This window comes from Leptopilina heterotoma, unplaced genomic scaffold (genome assembly GCF_015476425.1).
Source record: "Leptopilina heterotoma isolate Lh14 unplaced genomic scaffold, ASM1547642v1 Lhet_238, whole genome shotgun sequence".
Lineage (NCBI taxonomy): Eukaryota > Metazoa > Arthropoda > Insecta > Hymenoptera > Figitidae > Leptopilina > Leptopilina heterotoma.
Window position 1 is genome coordinate 359,981 of NW_025110954.1, and position 25,086 is coordinate 385,066.

Consider the following 25,086-nt stretch of genomic DNA (forward strand, 5'->3'; position numbering starts at 1 on the left):
GATACGGATTTTTTTTTAATCGGTTTTCTTTTAATTCTTTTTTCTATTTTTTCCAGTTCAAAGAGAATTTTCTCAAGAAACGAAAAATATTAGATACTATTTTTTTTTTTGCAAAAAATATTAAATTTTATTGTTAATAGAAATATTTATCGTTACAAAATATTTTTTTGCGGTTAGTAAATATTATTTGGTTAATAAGAATTTTTTGCGTTTAATAAATATTATTTGGTTAATAAACATTTTTTTTGGTAAATAAATAAATTATTTTGTTAATAAATATTTTTTTTTGTTTATAAATATTTTCTGGGTAAATACCCAGAAAATATTTATGAACAAAAAAATGGTTATTAACCAAATAATTTATTTATTAACATTTTTAAAAGAAGAATTCTTTTCTCAAAAAAAGAAATATATTAGTTACTATTTTTTTCTTGGCAAAAAAGATTAAATTTTATGGTTAATAAAAATATTTATTGTTACAAAAATACTTTTTTGCTCAAAAATATTATTTGAGTAATAAACATTTTTTTTGGTTAATAAATATTATTTGGTTAATAAATAATATTTATTTATTAAATATTATTTAATATTTAATTAAATAAATTTATAAATAAATAAACATTTTTTTTTGGCGAATAAATATTATTTGGTTAAAAAACATTTTTTTTGTTCATAAATATTTCTTGGGTAAATACCCAAGAAATATTTATGAACAAAAAAAATGTTAATAAATAAATACTATTAATAATAATTATTTTAGTATCTGTAAAAATTCGAATAGAGGAATATTAAAGACACGAAGCAGTTGGGTTCGTACTTGTGAAGTCGCCTCTGAATTCTAAGCTTTCAACCCTTTCCTGAGATCTACCCCCGGGGTGAGGTGACGTCTAGTGGAGGAATCGAGAACCATTCGAGTTTTATTTCAAGGGAAACTTGGTTTTTGTCCGTGCTAAAATCATAACGAATTTCATTTTCAAAAATGTTACAAATTTTCATCATTTATTTCACCAAATTTTTTGGAAAAAACTTTTATTCACTTCGCTATTCACTTGAATGGTAAGTTTTTTACTGTAAATTTTGGAAAGAAGATTTTTGTTCATTTCGAAAAAAAAGAAAGTTTATTATAATTTTCGAAAATTAATTTTATCGTTCCGAGATAAAAAAAAAAAACGGAAATTGAAATGAAAAAAAAAATTGCTTCGAAAGAACGAAAAAAATTCTGTTTCTTTAAAAAAAAAAAACGGAAGAGCAGGAAGAAAAAAATTTTCTTCGATTAAAAAAGATAAAAAAATTTTGTTTGTTTCAAAAAAAAAGAAAAAATTATGTTTAACTAAAAAAGAGAAAAAAATTCTGTTTGTTTCAAAAAAAAGAAAAGCAAGAAGAAAAAAATTCTGTTGGTTTCAAAAAAAGGAAAAGAAAAAAATTCTTTTCGCTTTAAAAAAAAAGTAAAGAAAAAATTCTGTTCCTTGTAAAAACAAAAGTAAAAAAATTATATTCTTCAACATATCGTTATTCAATAAATCTCCTTTAAAATTCGCAGTGAGATTTTATTTTTAAAAATTAATATTCTTCAGAAATGAAATATGACATTTTCTCGATTTTCAATTAAAATAATAAAACGAAAATAATAAATTCTTACAGAAATTGAAAATTTGAATTGCAAAACATAAACTAGAGAGAACATTTTTAATGTTTTAATAAAATCAAAGAATAATTAATATGTCGATAATAAAGAAAAGACACTTTAAAATTGTTCATTATTAAAATTTCATATCTTTTTCTGTATATTAAAATTTCATTTTTCCCCCAAAAAAATTTGCATATAAACTCTCAAGTTAAAATTTAAATTAATATTTATTAATATTAATGTTCTTAAAATATTGAATAAATTGTGGATTATGAATTTTAAATTTTAGATAATTGCGCCAATTTAGAAAATTTTCTGAATATTTATTTTTAATTTTTTTCTTTTGATTATTTTCCTTTTGAAACAAACACAATTTTTTTTTTTTAATTTTTTTGTCTTTTGAGACAAACATAATTTTTTCTTTTTCCTTCTAATTTCGTTTAATTTTTTTTTACTTTAATTATGTAAATTTACTTTCTGTAAATTAAATTTAAATTTAAATTTACTTTCTGTAAATTAAATTTAAATTTAAATTTACTTTCTGTAAATTAAATTTAAATTTATCTTTACTTTCTGTAAATTTAAATCCAAAAATTTTCAAAAATTTTGGCTATTTAGGTTAATAGGTAAAACTAAGTAGTGAAAGTCGGGTTTAGTCAGACAGAAATATAAAATTTTTTTCGAAGTTTACTATAGTCCTAAGTAGTACAAATAAATTTTAGTCAGACGCGATGAAATCTACCGGAATATTGCTTGGAAATATTATCACAATATTTCTACGCAATTTTGCAGCAATATTGACAAGTAATTTTGGTTCAACGCGAAAATAATCAATATTACAGTAAAATAAGTAGTAAAATTTGCAAAATTAATAATTTTTTTTTATTTACTTATTTTTATTTTTCAACTGATTTAATTTTTATTTTATTTTTATCAATATTAAGTTCCATTATAATTTTCTGATTCCAGGTTCTATACTCCATCGTCAGGGGATATCATGTAAGTTTTCGTTCATTTTAATTATTAATTTTTTCGTAAGAAAACTTTTATTTATTATTAAAATTATTATTATTACTATTTTTTTATTTATTTATTTTATTTATTTATTTATTTATTTTATTTATTTATTTATTTATTTATTTATTTTATTTATTTATTTTATTTATTTCTTTTTATTTCTTTTTTTTATTTATTTATATTTTTTTTAATTTTGTATATTATTTGGATAGACTTCCTCAAAAGAAAATCATTTAGATTTCGAAACTTTGGTGTAAGTAAATATTTATATTCATTGTACGAAATTCGAATGTTTTCGTTTTATTTGCCTTATTTTATTACAAAGTAATTTATTTGCAAAATTAGCAACGTTGCATTGCAAATTTGCAATAATCGGAATATTAGCATAATTGAATCAATATTGTTGATATATTTTGTATTAATTAGGCAAAAAGATAATAAATAATAATATGAAGTAGTATAACTCAGGTATAGTCAGACGTAAATAATTAAATGTTTAGTAGTTTGTCCTAAGTAGTAAAAATAAGTTTTAGTCAGACGAAACTATTAAATTTGCAATCAATTGTACTATTCGTAAAGAAAAATAGTTTTTAAATTTCAATTTCAATTTAAAATAGAAAATTTTGTTAGTTTTTAATAAAAAAAAAAAATGAAAACTTAAAAATAAAAAAACAAAAAAAAATAAGTTGACTTTGTTCTAAGTAGTAAATAGTCGGTCGTGAATATTGAAATTTTTCTTAGTTTTAAAAAAAAGTGGTAAAAGTGCGAAATTCGTCAGACAGGACAATTTGTATTCAAAATTATTTGAATAGGAGAAATTTTCCCCTTGATTATTTTTTTTTACTCAATTTTTCAGCACGAGGGAAATTTTTTTCCAAAAAAATTTCCCTCGTGCTGAAAAATTAAGTAAAAAAAAAATAATCAAGGGGGAAATCAATAATACACGCACTAACTGGTCTTGAAAGAAAAAAAAGACCTCGCATTGAATCGTAGCGTCCGGATTAAGAATTCCTAACGGGAGGTGGAGTTTATAGTAGGATGAAATGAGCGGCACGTCCGGTGCATTACGCAATGAAAGAAACAAATGAAGCTTAATAGAAAAACTGCCCGCGCTAGAAAAACCGACCATCGTGCACTTATCTCTCTCTCTCTCTCTCTCTCTCTCTCTCTGCGACAGAAAGTTGTTCTTCCCTCCCCGTGTATATATATATATATATATAAATGCAAGTTTAAATGTGAAGGCTACAAATGCAACGAACGTCGACTCGTTCGTCACTTTAACATGTCAATTTGGTTTTACTGCCACTTCCTATCAATGAAAACCAGTCACTGATCGCGCACTATAACACGACCTTCAATCATTAAGTCTGTCTTGACAGCAAACTCTCCAATGTCGTCGACCGACGTGACTAATTGTCACGTGGAAAACCAAACAGAAAACCTGACATATACAGAATATATATATATAGATACAATTCTCGTTGGTGTTGTGATGTAAATAAAAAATTACCCCCTCCCCCTACCCCTTACTCCTCTCTGTTTTTCTCTTCCTCTCTTGACGCTCTGTAATGCGCCTCTCACGGAATAATTTCTCTGTAGCACGCGCGCGACGCTAATTTACATCAATATCCTCTCTAATTGCATATTTTATACTGATTTCCACCTGTCAACGTGTGCATGTCGTTTTCTCCAATTATACACGCAGACACCAGACGGTGAATTTTGAATAAAAAAAATCAAAACAAAAACAAAAACAAAACAAAAAAAATGGGAAAAAAATGAAATTTTATATCTTTTTGCATTGTTTCTCTCATTTTGTAACGTTAAGCTCTACGGAAATTCCGTATGGAATTCCGCATGGAATTCCGTAAAGAATTCCCCAAAGAATTCCGTACGGAATTCTTGCAAATATTCCACGTTGTATAGTTTTATAAATTTTTCGATAACTTTAAAAAAATAATTAATATTTAATATAAATTATTAATTATTAATTATAAATTAAATATTAATTATATTATTAATTATAAATTATTATTAATACAAATAATATTTTAAACTGTCACCAACTCCAATTGGATTTGGTAACAGTTTAAAAATTTTTTATCAGCTAAGAATTTTTTTTCGTGTCAAATTAACAAAAAAAAATTTTTAAAATATAATAAGGAAATATTAAAAAGTATAAATAATTATTACCAACTCCAATTGGAGTTTGTAACAGTTTAACAGTTTTTTTATCAACTGAAGTTTTTTGCCGTGTAAAATTAATAAAAAAAGAATTAAAACTTAAAATAATATAATAATAAGAAAATAATATTAAAAAGTATAAAAAAAACTGTTGCCAACTCCAATTGGAGTTGGTGACAGTTTAACAGTTTTTTATCAACTAAAGATTTTTTTTCCATGTAACATTAATAAAAAAAAAAAAATACACATTTTGAAGAAATTAAATAAAAAAAAATTTCTATAGATTTATAAAGAAGACAAACTGAAAAATACATTTTTTTTCAAATTTAACATTAAAAAGACAAAAAACGAGTGAGAAATAAATCAAAGTCCCAATGGACCAAAGTTTTGACCCTGAGCACGTCGTTCGCATTTTTCCCGACAGCATAATACGCCAAGTGAATGTATTAGTTGTGACAATAGAAGACAATCTAAGTATATACATATATATATGTATACATACGCACCGCAAATGCACTACAGACATTATTGGCGTGATGCAATCGTGCCGCGTGCTGACAACTTCAAAGTTCCATCTGACCCCCCTCCCGCAATGATCGCGAATAATTATATAGATTAGAAAAAAAAATTATCCGTTCGAAGAAAAAAATTATTTCCTACTTATTAAAATCGAATAAAAGAAAATAAAGAGTGAAAGAAGAGAAAAAAAATTAAAATCAACAGGAATTTACATTTTTTTCCTATAAATGTTAATAGGGGGCGGAAAAATTTACATCCCCCCCTATAAGTAGGGGGAGAAATTTACATTTCCCCGTTAAATAGTAAGAAAATTTACACTCTCCCTCCTAGGTATTAATAGGAAGGGGAAAAATTTACATTTCCCCTCATATACATTAATAGGGAGAGAAAAATTTGCATCCCCCCTCCCATCTTTATTAATAATGGGAGGAAAATTTAACTCCCCTCTCTTATTTATTAATAGGGAGAGAGGAATTTACATTACCCCTTCTATATATTAATAGGGAGAGAATTAATTTACATTCCCCCCTCTCCTATTTATTAATAGTCGAAGGAAAAATTTACCTTCCCTACCCCCTGCTCTCTATATTTATATTAGAAATTTTTTTTACTAATTTGAATTAGTGGCTGTCTTTTTGCTTTTAAATTAGTAAAATTTACTAAAAAATTAGTAGAAATTACTATTTATTATTAGAAATTACTTTTTATTAGTAGAAATGACTATTTATTGATAAAAATTACTATTTATTGGAAGAAATTACTATTTATTAGTAGAAATTACTGTTTATTAGTAAAAAATACTATTTTTAGAAGAAATTACTATTTACTAGTAGAAATGACTATTTATTAATAAAAATTACTATTTACTAGAAGAAATTCCTATTTATTAGTAGAAATTAGTATTTATTAGTAAACATTACTATTTTTAGAAGAAATTACTATTTATTAGTAGAAATGACTATTTATAAGTAAAAATTACTATTTATTAGAAGAAATTACCACTTATTAGTAGAAATTACTATTTATTAGTGAAATTTACTATTTTTGGAAGAAATTACTATTTATCAGTAGAAATTACTATTTATTAGTAGAAATTCTTATTTATTAGTAAAATTTGCTAATTCAAAAGCAAAAAGTCACTCACGAATGCTAATTAGTAAACATTTTTACTAATTCAAATTTAGAGTGTACTGACTGACTTTTTGCCTTTAAATTAGTAAAATTTACTAAATTATTAATAGAAATTTCTATTTATTAGTAAAAGTTACTAATTCATAAGCAAAAAATCAGTCACTAAGTCAAATTACTAAACATTTTTACGAATTCCAATTTAGAGAGCGAGAGAAAGAGAGAGAGATTTTCTTTTGCGCTATATACAAGAGAATAAATTTTCCACGATTGAAAATTCAGATATAAAAGATAAATTTACCAATTGACTTGTACATTTAGAGTGCGGTGGGAGATTCGAAAAATAGAGCGTCATTTTTCTTTGACACACATTGTCACAATAAATATGATAAGATAAGAAAAGTTTCGACGTATCCAGGATCAAGGTAATTGAGATAGCGTTCTGTGTCAGCCATTCAGGATTCGCGACAAGTTTTCTTGATTAAAAAAAAAGTAAATAAAAAATGAGAAAAAAAAATTCGATTTGTCTTGACTTTTCTTTGAAATAGGTGTGTTCTAGAGAAAAATATATGACGCGCCTAGTTTGATAAGTTCTTTATTCCAATATAATTTATGAATGATGTTTTTCTACCAGCAGAAAATAGAACGAGTTTTATATAATATTTATATATATACGTATATATATGTACGTGTGCCAACTTGAAGCTGTTCAAATAAAATTTTTTTTCTGTCACTCTCTTTCTCGTTTCGTGTGTTTTTAATAATAAAAATAATGTTTCTCCGTAATATAATAGGTACTTATTATATTTAATTAACGTAGTAAAAAACAATAAATATATTTAACAATTGGGATATTTGACAATGAGTCAATTAAACGATAAAAATTTGAAAAATAAATATATTTAACAATAAGCGTATTTAACAAGGAATTTATTGAACGATAAATATGTTAAACAATAAAAGTATTGGACAATAAGTATATTTAATGATAAATATAATATTTAACAAAAAATATAATATTTAACAATAAATATATTTAACGATTATTATATTTAAGGATAAGTACATTTAACGACAAATATATTTAAGAATAAGTATATTTAACGATAAATATATTTAACAATAAGCATATTTAACAATAAATATACTGGACAATAAATATATTTAACAATAAGTATATTTAACAATAAATATACTCGAAAATAAATATATTTAACGTTAAATATATTGGACAATAAATATATTTGACGATAAATATAATACTAAACAAGTATATTTAATGATAAATATATTTGACGATAAATATAATATTTAACAATAAGAATATTTAACAATAAATATATTTAACAATAAGTATATTTAACGATAAATATACTGGAAAAGAAATATATTTAACGTTAAATATATCGGACAATAAATATATTTGACGATAAATATAATATTTTAGAATAAGTATATTTAGTGATAAATATATTTAACGAAAAATATAATATTTAACAATAAGAATATTTATCTGTAAATATATTTAACAACAAATATATGGAAAATTATATTATTTTTATAAAATCTAAAAAAAGAAAGTAGAAATAAAAATAAATATACTACTTAACATATTTATTGTTTAATATTCATAATGTTTAATACAAAGTAATAACTAATAAGTATAATAATATTATATTAATTATATTAATAGTAAGTATATTTTACTGTGAAATAAATTTAATGTCGAAATTCTCAAATAAATAAATATAAACAATAAACAAAATTTTTAATGAATCACCCAAAAAACAAAAATGAATAAAAAAAAAGAAAATTTTGAATAAAAAAATTTTTTCTCTTAGTATTACACACACACACGTGAGTTAATTCCAAAGAGCGTATACGCAAGTATTTGTATTGGTGTGTGTGTGTGTGTGTGTCCGATGCAATATTCCTTGGGCAATAGATTTTATCTAATGGCCTTCGAGATACCAGCACAACTCTTGTTTCGTAAATCATGGGAATGCATATGGGGTAGATTCAACCACATACAGGATAGCTTCGATCTCGGCAGTTTGGTGGTTCGTTTCTGCTCCCCCTGTACTTCGGTCAACGACCTTCCTCACTCTTGTACAAAACGAAATGCACTCAGTGCACATACCCAAAGAAGAATATTTATATATACACACACCATACGGAAAATTCGGTGTGTCGGGAATATATTTTATAAATTCTCTTGAAAAAAAGAATTTTATTATAGAGACAAAAAAAATAGTTCCACTATATAAAAATTATCTGTTTTTTTGTGTGCAAGAAAAAATTTTTCTCACAAAAACTGTTTGAAAAAAAATACTTTGCTTTTTTATTTTTTGATATAAAAATTCTGTATGCGGTCTTTGTGACTAAAATTCTATTTATAAACTTTGTTTTCTTTTTGCTCTTTTAGGTCTTATTTTTATTTTTGGGCTCATAACAAAAAAATATAAAAATATCCAAAATGTAGACACATTTTGGATATTTCGGATTTTTTTATATATTTTTTTTTAGTTTTTAAATCCTATTTTCATATTTAGGTCCATTTTTATGATTTCAGGTATATTTTGGATGACTGCGGTGTCTTCTTCACGTTTGGCTATACTTGTAGGTCAATGTTCCGTTATCCCTTATCCCTTATCCCCTTATCCGTTATCCCTTATATTTAGGTCTATTTTATGTTTCTCCACTTTTCTGTCTTATTTTTTCTGTTTTTAAGGTTTAATTAGACTTTTTGGTTAGTCTTGGCTATCTTTAGGTTAATTTTTAAACTTTAGGGTCTTTAGGTCAATTTTATATTCGGTCAAACATTACGAACGTTTATTCCAATCTTGTTGCTTTTAAATTTTTATATTTGGACACTTTAGTTATGTCTTTAGGTCTATATTTAATTTTTAGCTACTTCAAGTCTGGTTTTTTGTAAAACTTATTTTTAGGTCAATTTGAAAAAACTTGTTTTTAGGTCAATTCAAAAGAATCTTAAATTTTAAGCTTTTAAAAGAAACTTTAGCCCTGTACTTTGAAATTTGCTTTTTTTCTTTAGATGTGCTTCTTTCTGCCTTTTGGTCTATTTTCAGGTCAAATTTTAAGTGTTTTGTCCATTTAAGCCTATTTTAAGTTTTTAGGTCCATTTTTCTATTAGGTCCGTTTCTTGCTTATACTTTATTCGCAAATAATGCTACTTTCGGTATGTTCTCAAATTTTGTTGACTTTAGGTTTATTTTTTACTTTTTAGCTACTTTTAGGTCTACTATTAGGTCTAATTTCAAGACTCTTTCAACTTATGTCTGTTCTTCTACTTTAGGTCTATTTTTTAAATCTTTAGATCAGTTTTTATTTTCCAAGACTGTGATTGTTATTTTTATTCGTCTTTATTTATGTTTTTCTGCAATTAGGTCTATTTTTAGGTACTTTTAGGTCCACCTTTTGGTCCATTTTCAAGACTATTTTAATTTTTGTCTGTTTATCTACTTTTAGGTCTATCTTTCTCTCTTAATTTTTAGATTCGTTTTTATTACTTTCCAAGACTTTGTTTGTTGTTTATATTTATGTTTTTGTACAATTAGGTATTTTTTTAGGTACTTTTAGGCCCATCTTTTGGTTTACTTTTAGGTCTACTTTTAGGTCTATTTTCAAACTCAACTATTTTTTCGTCTATCGTAGGTCTAACTTTTCTTTGAATTTTTAAGCCTTTTTTACTATTTTGAATAATTCCGTTTGTTGTTTTTCGTTTTTTAGCTACTTTTAGGTCTTTTTGGTCTACCTTTAGGTCTGCTGACTGACTTTCAGTATGTTCGTTTACTTTTAGGTTTATTTTTCTTTTTAAGTCTTTGGACCTCTCTATTATTTTCCATGGCTTTTTTTGTTGTTGTTATTATTTTCTGTTTCTTTTTTTAATGCTATTTAGATATTTTTTAGGTCCACCGTTTGGTCTACTTTAAGGTCTGTTTTCAAGAATGACTTTGGGTTTGTTTAGCCATCTTTAGGTCTACTTTTTCTTTTAGTCTTTCTTATTATTTTGTATAACTTTGTTGAGGTAAATAATTTTGCTTGTCGTCTTAATTCATCGATATCTTTATTTTTCGGTCCACATTTTGGTCTACTTTTAGGTCCGTTTTCAAGATTAATTTTAGCTTTGTTTGACTATCTTTAGGTCTATCTTTTTCTTCGATCTTTTTTTCTCATTTTATAAAATTTAGTTTGTTGATATTTTTGTCTTTATTTATTATGTACTTTTGTTCTATACTTTAAGGTCTATTTTCAAACTTTATTTTTTGTCCGTTTTTATAAATTTGTAAATTCAGTGGAACCTGTCGGAATGCAACTCCACTTTTTAAATTTTATTACTGTAAAAAATCCTTAAATTGGTTTATAATTTAATTTTGACATATTTTTACAATATTCTGTGGAACTAAGTGAAAATAATTTCTGTTGGACATTTTTGTTTGTAAAAAAAATTTTAAAATAGAGTTGCATATTGACAAGTTTGATTGTATCTTTATGGTTGTTCTTTACGTCTATCTTTGGGTCTAACTATTCGTCCTTATAGGCAAAAGAGTCAAACTTTGGAAAAAAGTTTTTGTAAACTGGAGAAAAATAGTTCAACTGGAATAGTTCAATTCGAAAAATCATCAGCAAGACAAAGATTCGAAAAATATTACAAAAAATATTCGACAAAACCCGGTGACACACCTCAGTAACCAAAAAAATGAGAAATTTATCAACCAAACAAATTCTGATTCGTCAGCGCAGTAACACTATGGTAATAATTAATCAACGCGACATGTTTGCCGAATAAATTTACCAGGTTCAAAGTCCGTGTTAAATAATCAAGAGTAAATAATAATTTTTCCTCATCGACATACATCTCTATATAGGAAGCGAGAAATTGAGGGGTTTATCGACAAAAAGCATTCCTCATCCTCCCATTCTGTGTGTGTGTGTGTACGAACATAAATTGGATGCTGAACCCCGGACAGCAGCAGAGAATTTTGGGGGCGGAAGTATCGTTGGGGTAAAAAATTTTTCTTTTTTTTTTACCATTTTTTCTTGTCCCTGGAAATTTTCGACGGAAATCATTGACGCCCGGGTCATCGACGCCTGGCACAAACATACACACACTCACTCCAACACATACCAACAAAACCCAGGGGTTGAAGTGCACATTCTGCATCCAACAAACCCCCCTTCAAGTTTCACATGATGTTGAATTGTGTTAGTTTCTGCGTCGGTGGAGGCTTCCCATTGGTCGGTCCGGGGATGGCTCGCTGCAGTCATCGATTCAGGCAGTCATTGGCTGACTCCAGGCAGGCCGCCATTTTGAATGACTCCGGGATCAATACGCGGGGTGCGGAAAAAAAATACCTGTCCCACCCTCTCTCTCTCACATACACACACACACACACATATTTGCTCTCCCGCCAGCATCTATACCCTTCACGCAGCTTTCAATGCCCCAGCAAAGCCTTTCCCAATGTTGAGACCAACCGGGGGGGTTGTTAGCATCAATGTATGCATGTATGTGCTTCAAGTCATCGAGAGAAAAAATTTTCTCCATAGCGATGTTGCCGCGCTTGCACTCACTTGCCAATTCCGAGTACCAAAACCCCCCACCCCCTCTTGAATATATATATTCCAATGCACCAATACCATTTCGTTTCTTGCATACTTGTGCATTGTTAATATGCATTCACACATGCACCATTAGCTGAAGAACTCCCAGTTCGTTTGCAAGCCACCCGGGATCCGGGAAATAGGAATTTCAAAATTAACCATACCAACCTCTCTCTCTCTCTCTCTCCTGCAACTAACGTTTTTTAAAAATATCTTTTACCGATCTGAGGGGGTCTTGCATGCAATCATATTCCGGAGATGAAGTCGCATTCATTTTCTGTTCTGTATGTATGTATGTACAATCCAAAGGGGAAGGAATCAATTACGAAAGATAGTTTATGCACTGGAGAATAATTGTTATCTCCCTATTCTGTTCTCTCTTTGCGAGAAATACTACCCTTTTGTCATCTAAATCGTAGATTTATGATTAAAAAGTAGCTTTGAACTTATATTTTTTGACTTTACTGCACGGAGAGAGAATATATATTAAATTTTGTAAAAGTACACCCAGAGAAATGGTATATTTGCGGCTCAGAACCAACTAGACTTTTTATTTGTTTCAAATAAATTTTATTTCACAGTTTTCTTGAAAGTATCAAATTGATACTAAAGTAATATTGATACTAAATTTAATCCACTAAAGTGGATCGAAATAGTGGATTGATCCACTAATCCACTTTTGATGCCAAAAATTTGGACCAATTTCTGATTTGTACCACATTTTTGGTATCAATTCGTTGTAATTTGATACTCTTAAGTTAGCAGTGTTGGTTTAAATAAAATTTTATTTGACTCAAATATATTTATTTGGCATAACTAAAAAATATTTGATTCATCTACAATATTTATTTTGATAAATAGAAAAGTAAATGAATGTTTGAAATAAATAGATTTTTTTTCGGTGTATAAAAAAATGTAAATCTTTAAATAATAAAGTGGAAGTGAATATAGAAGTAAAAGAAAAAAATGGAATTACATAACCGACCTACTAAATTAGTTCAAAATAAAAAATGTGGTTTTCTTTATATAGGAATCAATTAAAATTTTTAGTAGTAAGTTCTGCCACCCAGAGAAATGGTATATTTGTCTGAGAACCAACTAGACTTTTTAATTGTTTCAAATAAATTTTATTTGGTTTAAATAAAATTTTATTTGGCTCAAATATGTTTTATTTATGTCGAATTAAAATTTTATTTAAAACAAATAAAAAATCTAGTTGATTCTAAGACAAATGTACATTTATTTAAGTCAAAAAAAAAATATATTTGGTTTAAATAGAATATTTTTTTCTGCGGGTGATATTTTATAAATTTGGGAAAAAAGTGCAAAAAAGGAAATTTTGATATAAAAAATACTAAACTTTAAAAAAACTTATGTGAAATTTAGAATAAATTTCGTATAATATTAATTAAATTCTAATATAACTTTACTAAATTTCACATCAGATTTTTTTTAAGTTTAGTATTTTTAATATCAAAATTTCGTTTTGTCGCACTTTTTCCATAGTTTGTAAAATCATTTTACAAAATTTAATATACATATTTTCTCTCCGTGTAGTAAAGTTATATTAGAATTTAATTAATATTCTGAATATTTGATAAAATTATACGAAATTTCACATAAGTTTTTTTAAAATTTAATATTTTTTATAACAAAATATAAAATATATTTGGTTTGTGGTACTTTAGTACATTTTACCCCAAAATTCCCCTTCGTTACTGGAACGTTTCTATTTATTCAAAAATAAACTTTCATACAATGCATTTAGACGTTTTTTACTTTCTGATATTTCCTTCAAAAATGTTTAAAAAAAAGTCGAAAAACCGAAAAAATAGGGAAAAATTTCGAAAAAATAGTTTGAAAATTGAAAATAACAATATTATTCAATTTTTTACTTAAAAAATTCATTTGTTTATTTTTCTATAATTAATTTTAGATCATAATTTTTATATATAATAAATAAAAAATTATGAATTAGTTAGAAAAATGAATTTTCACATTAAAAAATTGAATAATAGTATTTTTTTCATTTACAGCCTAAAAACAAAGTTTTATTTTGAAAAAAAATGCTTGGAAAATTGTAAAAATCCGTTTTTTCTTTTGCAACCAAAAAACAAAGATTTATTTTCAAAAATTGTAAAAAACCATTTTTTTGCAAACTAAAAACAAAGATTTATTTTTAAAAAAAATGCTTTAAAAATTGTAAAAATCAATTTTTTCATTTATCAATTTTTTTGTGCATTCAAAAACATATTTTTTACAAAATTACGCATGGATTTCAAAATCTGACAATTTTTAAAAAAATATTTACTTTAAATACAAAAATATTTACTTAAGTCGAATAAATATTTACTTGAATTAAAAAAATATTTACTCGAGTCGAATATAAATATTTACTTGAATTAAAAAAACATTTACTTGAGTCGAATAAGTATTTACTTAAATCAAATTTTTATTTGATAATAGACAAGTAGTCGTTCAACTGAATCAAATAAATTTTTATTTTTGGCATTTCCCCGAATTTTTCCTGTTACTTTTTAATTTTTTAGTCAACAAGAATTAACTGATTTTCAGGGAAAATTTATTATTTCAAAAAAAAATTGTATTCAAATTCTATAAAGTTTTATTTTTTGAAATTAATTCGAAGCGAAGGGGACAAGTGAATATTTTATTGCAAAATGAAATTGTCACAATTTTGATCAGTGATCTTCAGTTGCAATCGCATACAGTCACGATTTGAATTCAGGAGCTAATCCCTTGATTCCAGTTCAGTGAAACTGTGAATATTTGATGTACTGATTTTGACTGTCAATCAGTGTAAAATAAAAGTGCGAATTTTTATAACTGAATTGATGAAATTACGTGCAAATTTTGAATCAATGAGATTCTATTTATCTGTCGATTATTCAAATTTTGATTTTGAAAATATTTTTTTGGGGAAGATTTTTACTAAAGTAAAAGTTGAATTACAATTTTTTTTTGTGAAAATTTGGTGAAAATCCAAATTTGGATTAATAATAATTTACCGAATATTCCCTAAAAAGTATTAATAACAAAAAACACGATTTTTTTTTTGTAAATATTATTCAAAAAATTTTCTGGTGGAAATTTTTACCAAAAATTACTAAACTATTTTTGTAATATTTTTTTAGAGGAAAATTTTAGTAAAATTTGTCAATTTTTCATTAATTCTGTTTTTGAAAATTTCCCAAAAATTCATTAGTAGTTTTTTGAAAAGTTTCGTGAAAAAATTCGATTCTTAAATCGAGAATAATTCTTTAAAAGTTCGTGGAAAAATTTGTGAATTTTCCCCCAAGAAAATTCGAAATATTCCCCAAGATTTTTCACCAAAAAGTTTTTCCGGAAAAAAAGTGAAATATCCCCTGAAATTAGTAGAATTTTTCCTCAAATTATTTTTTGTGGTAATTTCATAATATTCTTCAATTTAAATTTTCTTTCAAAGTTAATTTTCCCGGAAGAAAAAATTTGAAAATATCGGAAAAATTAAAAATGTGTACTAAAAATTAGGGGAATATTTTTTAAATTTTCGCAAAGTAATCTCGAGAGATATTTTTTTTTCTCCAAAGAATTACAAAATGAATTTTTTTTTTTTTTTTTTTTTTAAGATGGAAATGATTGACACGATTTTCCTCTGGCTCATTAATAGTGACCAACGACTTCTTTGACGGTAATTTATAGTTGAGTGAGTCATCTACTATAAAGAATGCTACTCTATTATTTATACGAACTTTCACATATCCAGGTATAGTATTCATTTATATTTATATACCGGTGTTCCACGATTTTGTTTCTTAAACTCTAATACCGGTGTGGCGAAGATAATTTTCTATTTTCACAATTCTCTGAAAGACTATTCCGGCCACACTACTGTCCGCAATGCGTTTAATTTACAAGAAAGAGAGACTCTTCGTAGTCGCGCAAAACGAAACTGTATTTAGCGCGACGAGACTTAATTTTATTTAATTCGCCTTGATAAAACTCAAGTTCGTAAAAAAGTGTGTGAAACTGTGTCTCTGAATGTGTCTGTGTGTGTGTCGCAATTCACAAGTTTCATATACACTTTTATTAATTTATTACATTCCGCTCGAAGGAAAAATTGTCTTTCAAAAAAAAAATTCTACCTCTGCCAATAATTTTTCAAATGTAAAATTTTCAAATGGAAAATAATTTTTTTGTTCAAAGTTTTTTAACTTCGAACAAAAAAGGATTATTTTCCTTTGAACGAAAAAATCGAAATTTTTTATTCTAGCTAAAAATAAATAATATAAATATAAATAAAATATAAATAAACAAAATATATAAATGAATATTAATATAAAAAAATATTACGATTTAATTTTACATAGTCTAAAAATTTACACTAAATTTGTACTATAAATAAAAAATTTACTTTTGTACTATAAATATAAAATTTGCACTAAATTTGTAGTATAAGTATAAAAATTACCCTGTATTTGTACTATAAATACTTAGTTTTTCTAAGAATATTAAATTGAGACAAAAAACGAATCAAAATGTTGCTTCGCAACACTTTTAATTCGTTTTTTGTCTCAATTTAAAATCCTTAGAAAAACTGTGTTTTGTCACAAAGGAAATACAGTAATTTTTACAATACTTACAAAGTGAAACGTACATTGTGTCAATTTCATGTAATTTTACCAATTTTTACTACTTTTTGAGTAAATTTTACTGATTTTGATTTAAAACAAACTTTATTTTCTGACCACTTTTTTTTACTACTTTCGGATGAATAAATTTTACTGTTTTCTACTTGAAAATAAGAATAGAGTAATTTTTACTATTGCCGGAATAAATTCTACTATTTTTGATACAAAAAAGAATACAGTAATTTTTACTATAATTAAAAAGTATAAATTTTGAAAATTTTTACTACTTTTTCAGTAACTTTTACTGATTTTGATTTAAAAAAAAAACAAAATTTTCTGACAATTTTTTTTACGTTTTTTTGGATAAGTAAATTTTAGTGTTTTCTATTAGAAAATAAGAATAAAGTAATGTTTACTATACTCTCGTAGTAAAACTTAAAATAAAAATTTATTTTTGACAAAAATATCGTCTAATTTTCTCAATTTTGACTATTGTTGGAAAAAATTTTATATATTTCTTAAAAAAAATAGAGTAATTTTTACTATACTTTTTGAGTATATTTTACCGAATTTGATGCGAAAAAGCAATATTTTAGTATATTAAACTTTTACTATATTTGTACTGCAAACATACAATTTTTAATATATTTTTACTAAAAATACAAAAATTTATTCTTTATTTGTATTATAATTATAAATTTTGTGCTATATTTTTACTACAAATATAAAATTTTTAATATATTTGTAGTATAAATGTAAAATTTTTATTCTATTTTTACTATATATATTATATTTATTCTATACTTGTACTAAAAATTGAAATTTTATACTATATTTGTATTATAAATATAAAATTTTTACTTTATTAGTAGTAAGTGCAAATGAATATTCAGTACTTGTACTATAAATATAAGTTTTACACTATAATTGTAATATTAACATAAAATTTTTACTATATTTGTAGTACAAATGTAAAATTTGTACATTATTTGTATTATAAACATAAAATTTTTACTATATTTGTAGTACAGAAGTAAAATTTTTACTTTATTTATACTATAGATATAAAATCTAATTGAATAGTAAAAATAGTATATTTTACTACCAATTTATACTAAATCGTATTTTAGTTCTATTTTAGTACTGAAATTAGCTCTATTTTGCAACTTTTCTTTTACACTGAAAAATTGTAAAATTTTTACTAAATTTGTACTATAAATGCGTAAAAATTTTCCTATATTTGTACTATAAATAGACCACGTTTACTATATTTGTACTAAAATTAAAAATTATTTTCTACATTTGTATACCAAAAATCGGAAATACCATATTTTGTTACTATAAAGTATATAAAATTTATATTTAAATAAATTTATATTTATTTAAAAACATAAAACTTAAAAAAAAATTGTACTATTTTCAGTTTATTTATGAGGAAAAGTTCAGAAAACTGATGCTCATGTTTCGGCGAAGAACGAAAGGAGTGAACTTTCCATTGGGCGGGGTCATGTTGATGGAAAATTTCCCCTCCCCCCACCGCCACCCTTCAGAGGAAAAAAATTATTTTTTTGCTCGAAAAAAGTATTTTTTCTCTCTCTAAATTATAAATATTCTTTGCGATAAGAATTTACCCTGATTTTTATATTAAAAATTTGTCCTGATATGGTTAAAACTCAAAGGCGTCGGTTTGAGACGCAGCTCTCGCGCGAGTATATTCTAGCGTCATCAAAATGGACCAACTCTTCGAATGTATATACCGAACTTTGATAAAATTGACTAAAATTCGGCAAAATTGCGGTTTCAAAATTCGAATTTCAATTTATTGTTCTAATTCGAAGCTTTTCGAATTATTACGTCGAAATTAATTTTCCCTAATTTATTTGTGAAAATATTTTATAAAAATTGGTTGGGGAAAATTAAATTTTTTTTAAATCTAGTTTGCAAGATTTCAGAATTAAAAAATGAAGCGAAGAAATACAAAACGAAAAGATATCTAATTGGACCAAAAATGGACCAAACTGATAAACAAAAGTTATAAGAATAATTAATTTGTTATAAAATTGTTTAAATAAGGAAAGAATCATGCTATTAAGTTGAAAAATTTTTCTTTACTTACGTTTGGAACCGAATTAATTGAAACAAGGACATAAGGCTTTCTTGGTAGCAACGACTTTTTTTTAGATCACATTTTAGTTATTTATCAATTTTTTATCATTTTTCCTCTTTTTTTCTCCCTCTTCTCTCGTTTTTTTTTTTGTTAAAGTTTAGCTTCTTTTTCTTTTAAAATCTAAAGTTTTCAAAACTTGTTAAAAATATACTTTTGTCATATCTTTACAATTTATTTCGTAATCGTCTAAAATGTTTCCTCTTTTTTTTTACTATTAGTTTCCTTTTTTCTTCTTCTTTGTTTCTTGTGACGATTTTAGGTAATATCTAAGGCAATGCTTCTTTAAAATTTTGTTACTTTTCTTCTTCTTTTTTTTTTAGTTTTTTTTTTTTTTGTTTTTTTCTTTGGTTTAATTTAAAATTCTTGCTCGTCGATGATGATGGTATTTATATTGGTTAAAATTTCGAAATTATTATGGTATCCAAAAATTTTGTTTGTTAATTGAGAATAATAAAAAGTCACCGGTTTTTTTGTGTATCGGAAATGAAATAGTTGCGGTTTATTAAAGACTTTTTTCACAGATTCGAAAATAATAACCAGTTTGTGTTTTGCAAAAACGGTAAAATTAATTTTTCAATGAAATAACTATTACAACACATAACAACACAGTGCGACGCGTCTGAAAAGTAGATTTAATGTAGTGAATTCTTAAATTTCCGGATTTTTGAATAAATTAGTGAATTTTTAAATTTTCAAGTAATTTTGATTAAATCGGAAAAGGCAAATTTGGAAATTTGAGAATTCACTGCAAAAAGGGGCGCGGGACACTTTCCGAGGGTAGTTGGAAGTAAAAGGGGGGATAAGATTCGAAATTCCCGCGATTGAAAATGGAAAAACCGAAGTAAGAAGGGGGCCACGTGACATGAGGAACGAATAAGCGTCTTTGCCGGGTCTCGAACTCTTCTCCTCCTGCCCCCTTTCCACCCCCTCCTTCAGCATTCTCCTCTCCTTCCCCTTCTAGAGCCCTGCGTTTCGCTCCTTGCGCGTCGTGGTAAGACGCGCCGGGTTGGTCCTTCCCTCCTAGTCGAACCTTTCCCGACTTTTCTCTCTCTCTCTCTCTCTCTATCTCCACGTGTTTCCCGCCACACTGCTTTCTCAAACGTCGGTTATTCGCGACTTGCTCTTCTTTCCCTCTCTTGAGATCCGCGAAGAAGGTTCTCTTTCCGCATCCGGCGGGAAAACCCGTCCGGCAAAGACCAAAATCGTACCCTCCGTCGTCACGGGCACACCTCTCTCTCTCAAATTTTCACTAGGAAAATTTTTCACAAAAAAAAACTATTCACGATAAAAGATTTAAGGTAGTTTTTTTTTTCTAAAATTCCGAATTTTTTTTTTTCTAAATCGAGTACACAATTTTTTTTTTAGGGGGATTTTCTTTTTTTTTTTAAATAACCTTTGATAGAGGCATTGCGAGCATCCCCGTGTCTGAGTAGCAACTGCGCCGTTGCCCTGTGTCGAGCACCCCCACCTCACCTCTCCACCGCCTCTTGCCTCACCTAAACCAAACCAAACCACCATATCAACCCTCTCTTGGACGCGTTGGGCTGTCCGCCCCAGCGCGGGGCTACCGCGTTGCGCACTATTGCACCGGTCCTGCTCTCCAATTTCATTCGCATGTTTCACTGGACTCGATATATATTTTCCAATATATAAAATACATTCCTCTCTCTGTCTATATTCTCACTTTGATTCTCGCCCTCTCTCTCTCTCACACTCTACTCCTCCTCGTCCTCCTCTTTGGCAAAGCAATATTTTTACATCAAGGAATTTATTGTATACAATAATGTTGTAAAATATATTACCCTGACATAATTTTCAGCACTAAACTGAAACAGTGTTGCATATATAGTTGTATTATCGATAAAGATCTGAATTATGTTGAAAATATTCCCTTTGAACTTTTTGATAAAATAATTATTAATTATCTAAAGATATTTTTTTTCTTTTAGTGCAATATACATATTTTAATGAAATTGGAAAATTATATGTAAATTTGGTTTAAAATTTAATTTTCCTCTTTGGGTGGACGTAAAGATTTTTAGAACTGACAAAAATTACTTAGGGGCAACGTACGCCATGTTCCATCCTCCATTTTGAATTTTTAATATCGAAGGTCTATTTTTACAAAGGAATTCTTTTTATATTTTGAATTTAACGGAAAATAATCAGTAAATATATGTTTTAAATAGATTTTACTATAAAAGTATAGTAAAAATTACTTTATTCTTATTTTCTCTAGAACAGTAAAATTTACTCAGCCAAAAATAGTCAAAAGTCCCCACCTCTTACTTATTTTTGGATCAAAATTCTTGACAAACATAAATTTATATTTAAAAGTTTTACTACATTACAGTATAGTAAAAATTACTTTAATCTCATTTCTAGTAGAGAAGAAAAAAATTTACTTATCAGAAATATTAAAAAAAAGTATGGTTAGAAAATATTGGTTTTTCTAAAATCAAAATCAGTAAAAATTAGCTAAATTTGAACTAAGGAAGTATAGTAAAAATTACTATATTCTTCTTTGTATTGAAAATAGTAAAATTTATTCCGACAATAGTCAAAATTGAGAAAAATGAGACGATTGTCTTGTGAACAAAAATTTATATTTAAGTTTTACTATACGAAAGTATAGTCAAAATTACTTTATTCTTAGTTTTTAAAACACTAAAATTTACTCATCCGAAAATAGTAATAAAAAGTGGTCAGAAAATAAAGTTTGTTTTAAATCAAAATCAGTAAAATTTACTCAAAAAGTAGTAAAAATTGGTAAAATTACATGAATTTGACACAATGTACGTTTCACATTGTAAGTATAGTAAAAATTGCTGTATTTGCTTTGTGACAAAACACAGTTTTTCTAAGGATATTAAATTGAGACGAATTAAAAGTGTTGCGAAGCAACATTTTGATTCGTTTTTTGTCTCAATTTAATTTCCTTAGAAAAACTAAGTATTTATAGTACAAATACAGTGTAAATTTTATATCTATACTACAAAATTAGTGTAAATTTTATATTTATAGTACAAATATAGTGTAAAATTTACATTTATAGTACAAATATAGGTTAAATTTTATATATCTATATAGTATAAATAAAGTAAAAATTTTACTTCTGTACTACAAATATAGTAAAAATGTTATGTTTATAATACAAATAATATAAAAATTTTACATTTGTACTACAAATATAGTAAAAATTTTATATTATAAAATTTCAAATTTTAGTACAAGTATAGAATAAATCTTAATATTTGTAGTAAAAGTAGAATAAAAAATTTACATTTGTACTACAAAAATAGTAAAAATTTAATATTTGTAATAAAAATATAGCACAAAATTTATAATATTATTTATACAAATACAGAATAAATTTTTGTATTTTTAGTAAAAATATATTAAAAATTGTATGTTTTGCAGTACAAATATAGTAAAAGTTTAATATACTAAAATATTGCTTTTTCGTATCAAAATCAGTAAAATTTACTCAAAAAGCAGTAAAAATAATTGACAAAATTTATACTTTCTAAGTATAATAAAAATTACTATATTTTTATAAATGGAAATATCAAATTTATTTTCGACAATAGTCAAAATTGAGAAAATTAGACGAAATTCTTGTCAAAAATAAATTTATTATTAAAGTATAGTAAAAGTTATTTTATTCTTATTTACTATAGTAGAAAACATTAAAATTTTCTCATCCAAAAATAGTCAGAAAATATTGCTTTTTTTTAAATCAAAATCAGTTAAATTGACTCAAAAAGTTCTAAAAATTGACAAAATGTATATACTTTGTAAGTATAGTTAAAATTATTTTATTTATTTTTATTCTTTTTTGTATTAAAAATAGTAAAATTTATTCCGGCAGCATAGTCAAAATTTGAGAAAATGAGACGATTGTTTTGTCAAAAATAAATTTATATTCAAGTTTTACTATTAAAGTATAGTATAAATTACTCTATTCTTATTTTAAAATAGAAAACAGTAAAATTTACTCATCCGAAAATAGTAAAAAAAGTGGTCAGAAAAAAAAGTTTGTTTTACATCAAAATCAGTAAAAATTTACTCAAAAAGTAGTAAAAATTTGGTAAAATTACATAAAATTGACGAAATATAGGTTTAACTTTGTTCTCTTTTTATTTATCTCGCAATTAGTAAAATTAATAATAATAATAAAAATAATAAATTAGTAAAATAAAAAAAAAAATAGTAAAAATTTGTAAAATTAAAAATTTATATAGTTTAACACAAAACTTATTTGAGAAGCATTTTAAATTATAAAATCAAAGAGTCACACGACAGAATATCGAGTGCGGAAAAAAAGGGAACGATAATAATTGTCATCAAAAGTTGAATGTATATATATACGTGGGACCTAATGAAGACTGGACAATTGACGATTGGTTAATTAAGGAACCTATATAGTGACAACAATTAATAATTATACATGATTTGATAATGAAGATGTAATTTTGAATTCGAAAATGAATCCGATAACGAAGACTAATGTCATTCTATATATACATAAATACATTTACTATAATTAATACAGTTGCATATAAGTGCAAGTGCTACTTGTATTATTAATTATTATTGAATTTTTCGAAGAATTTCATTCAAACTTTTAAGAATAATTGCGTTTTTAGAGGAATTCATTTAAAATTCGTATTAAAAATAATTGAAATCCTGCGATGAGTACGGTAAAAAGTGTACAAAAGGGTAAAATATACAGAAAAGTAAAGAATACTGAAGGCCAGAGTGTACAGAGGGGTAAAAATTAAAAAATTTGCAAAAAGGTACAATATACAGAAAAGTATAAAGAATAAAGAAGATTACAATGTACAGAGGGGTAAAAAGTGTACAGAAGGGTTAAAAATGTACAGAAAGGTTAAAAGTATGTACAAAAAGGTAAAATATACAGAAAAATAAAGAATACAGAAGACTAGAGTATATGTACCAAAGGGTAAAAAGTGTACAAAAGAGTAAAGTGTACACAAAAATAGATCTTGTACAAAAAAGCAAAGTACAAATAAGTAAGGTTAAAAAGAGCACATAGCAAGATGCATCGTTTTGCATGCGGTCAACGAGCAAAAGGGAAAAACGTTCGTTAGTTGTGAAGAAAGAAAAGAAGCAAAGGCCAATTTAAAGAAGAAGAAGAAGAAGTAGTAGTAGTAACGATCGATTGCCAAGTGACGGGGCAAACGAAATGCATAGGTGGAGAAATCGTGATCCCTTTTTCGTGCCACCTGTGTGTTGTTTCCCCGCACATATATAGCATGTGATCTGCACCATCCTAATAAGATACTGGCAGAGAGCATCCCGGTGAAAGGCTCGCGCCAAGGAATGCCGCTGGAGAATTTCTGCAGGCGAAGCACGCGTTATGCTTGCGTAAGTGTGTGCCATGCGAATGCTTGTGTGTTGATGAGGGTGGTTTCGAGCCCCGAAGCGCGATGTAGCGGGCTGTGGTCAGCGGCGGGATTCGAAATACGATGGTGGTTGTGCGAGGTACGCAACCACTCTGCCTCTCTCTCTCTCTCTCTCTGTCCACATTCTCACTCTCGCACTCTATCAAGATATCGTTTCCTCTCTCACTCTCTCTCCCTATTCTCTCTTTACCCTTCTCTCTCTTGCTCTACTTAGGGTGGACAAGAGTGAGAGAGAGAGAGAGAGAGAGTCCCCCCTCGCCCTCCAACAAGCAGAATGTACAGAGGGTAGTCCTTGCCAGGCGAAAGCGACGAAATAGCTTTTCCTGCAGGTGATGGCTGAACAACACACTTGCCTTCTACACTGACATGTTCGTCTAGTTTACAAAATTTATCACAGTTGACCTTGCGCTAGTATTTCTCTTTTTGGAGTAGAAATGACACAAACAGACATGGTACATATACACTATATAGAAAAAAAAAAGATTTAGTGCCAGCATAAACAATATCGCGTTTGGTTCTAGGCAATTTTGCTCATGTTAACCCTAATAATGGTTGTTGACTGATACAAAGTTGTTTAATCATTCTAAGTAAACAATTGATTAGTCAAACCTAATTTGCTCCAAAATTAAGTCTGAAATAATATAGTAATAGGCGCGACCTAGTGAATGAAAAACAAAAGTCGTTAAAGTAAAAAAAGGCATTTCCCCTAAAATGCCTTTGGGAAAGCGAGGGATTACTTTTCCATTTAGATTTTATCGTTCT

At 26.5% G+C, this 25,086-nt stretch overlaps 1 protein-coding gene across 14 annotated transcripts in view; it reads right to left on the minus strand.

Moving 5' to 3' along the window:
- Nucleotides 1-20,641, minus strand: part of LOC122502799 (zinc finger protein rotund) — a 170,146-nt gene extending 149,505 nt beyond the window's left edge. For 5 of the 14 annotated variants that reach the window (XM_043613054.1, XM_043613053.1, XM_043613043.1 and 2 more), the window contains exons 1-2: nt 20,289-20,639; nt 18,845-19,514 (exon numbers count right to left, since the gene is read on the minus strand). The gene's annotated coding sequence lies outside the window, so the exon portion shown is untranslated. Of the gene's footprint in view, nt 1-18,844; nt 19,515-20,288 lie in introns of all 14 variants that reach the window. The other 9 variants (XM_043613045.1, XM_043613049.1, XM_043613041.1 and 6 more) reach the window with 6 other exon arrangements.
- Between the last annotated feature and the right edge of the window lie 4,445 nt (nt 20,642-25,086).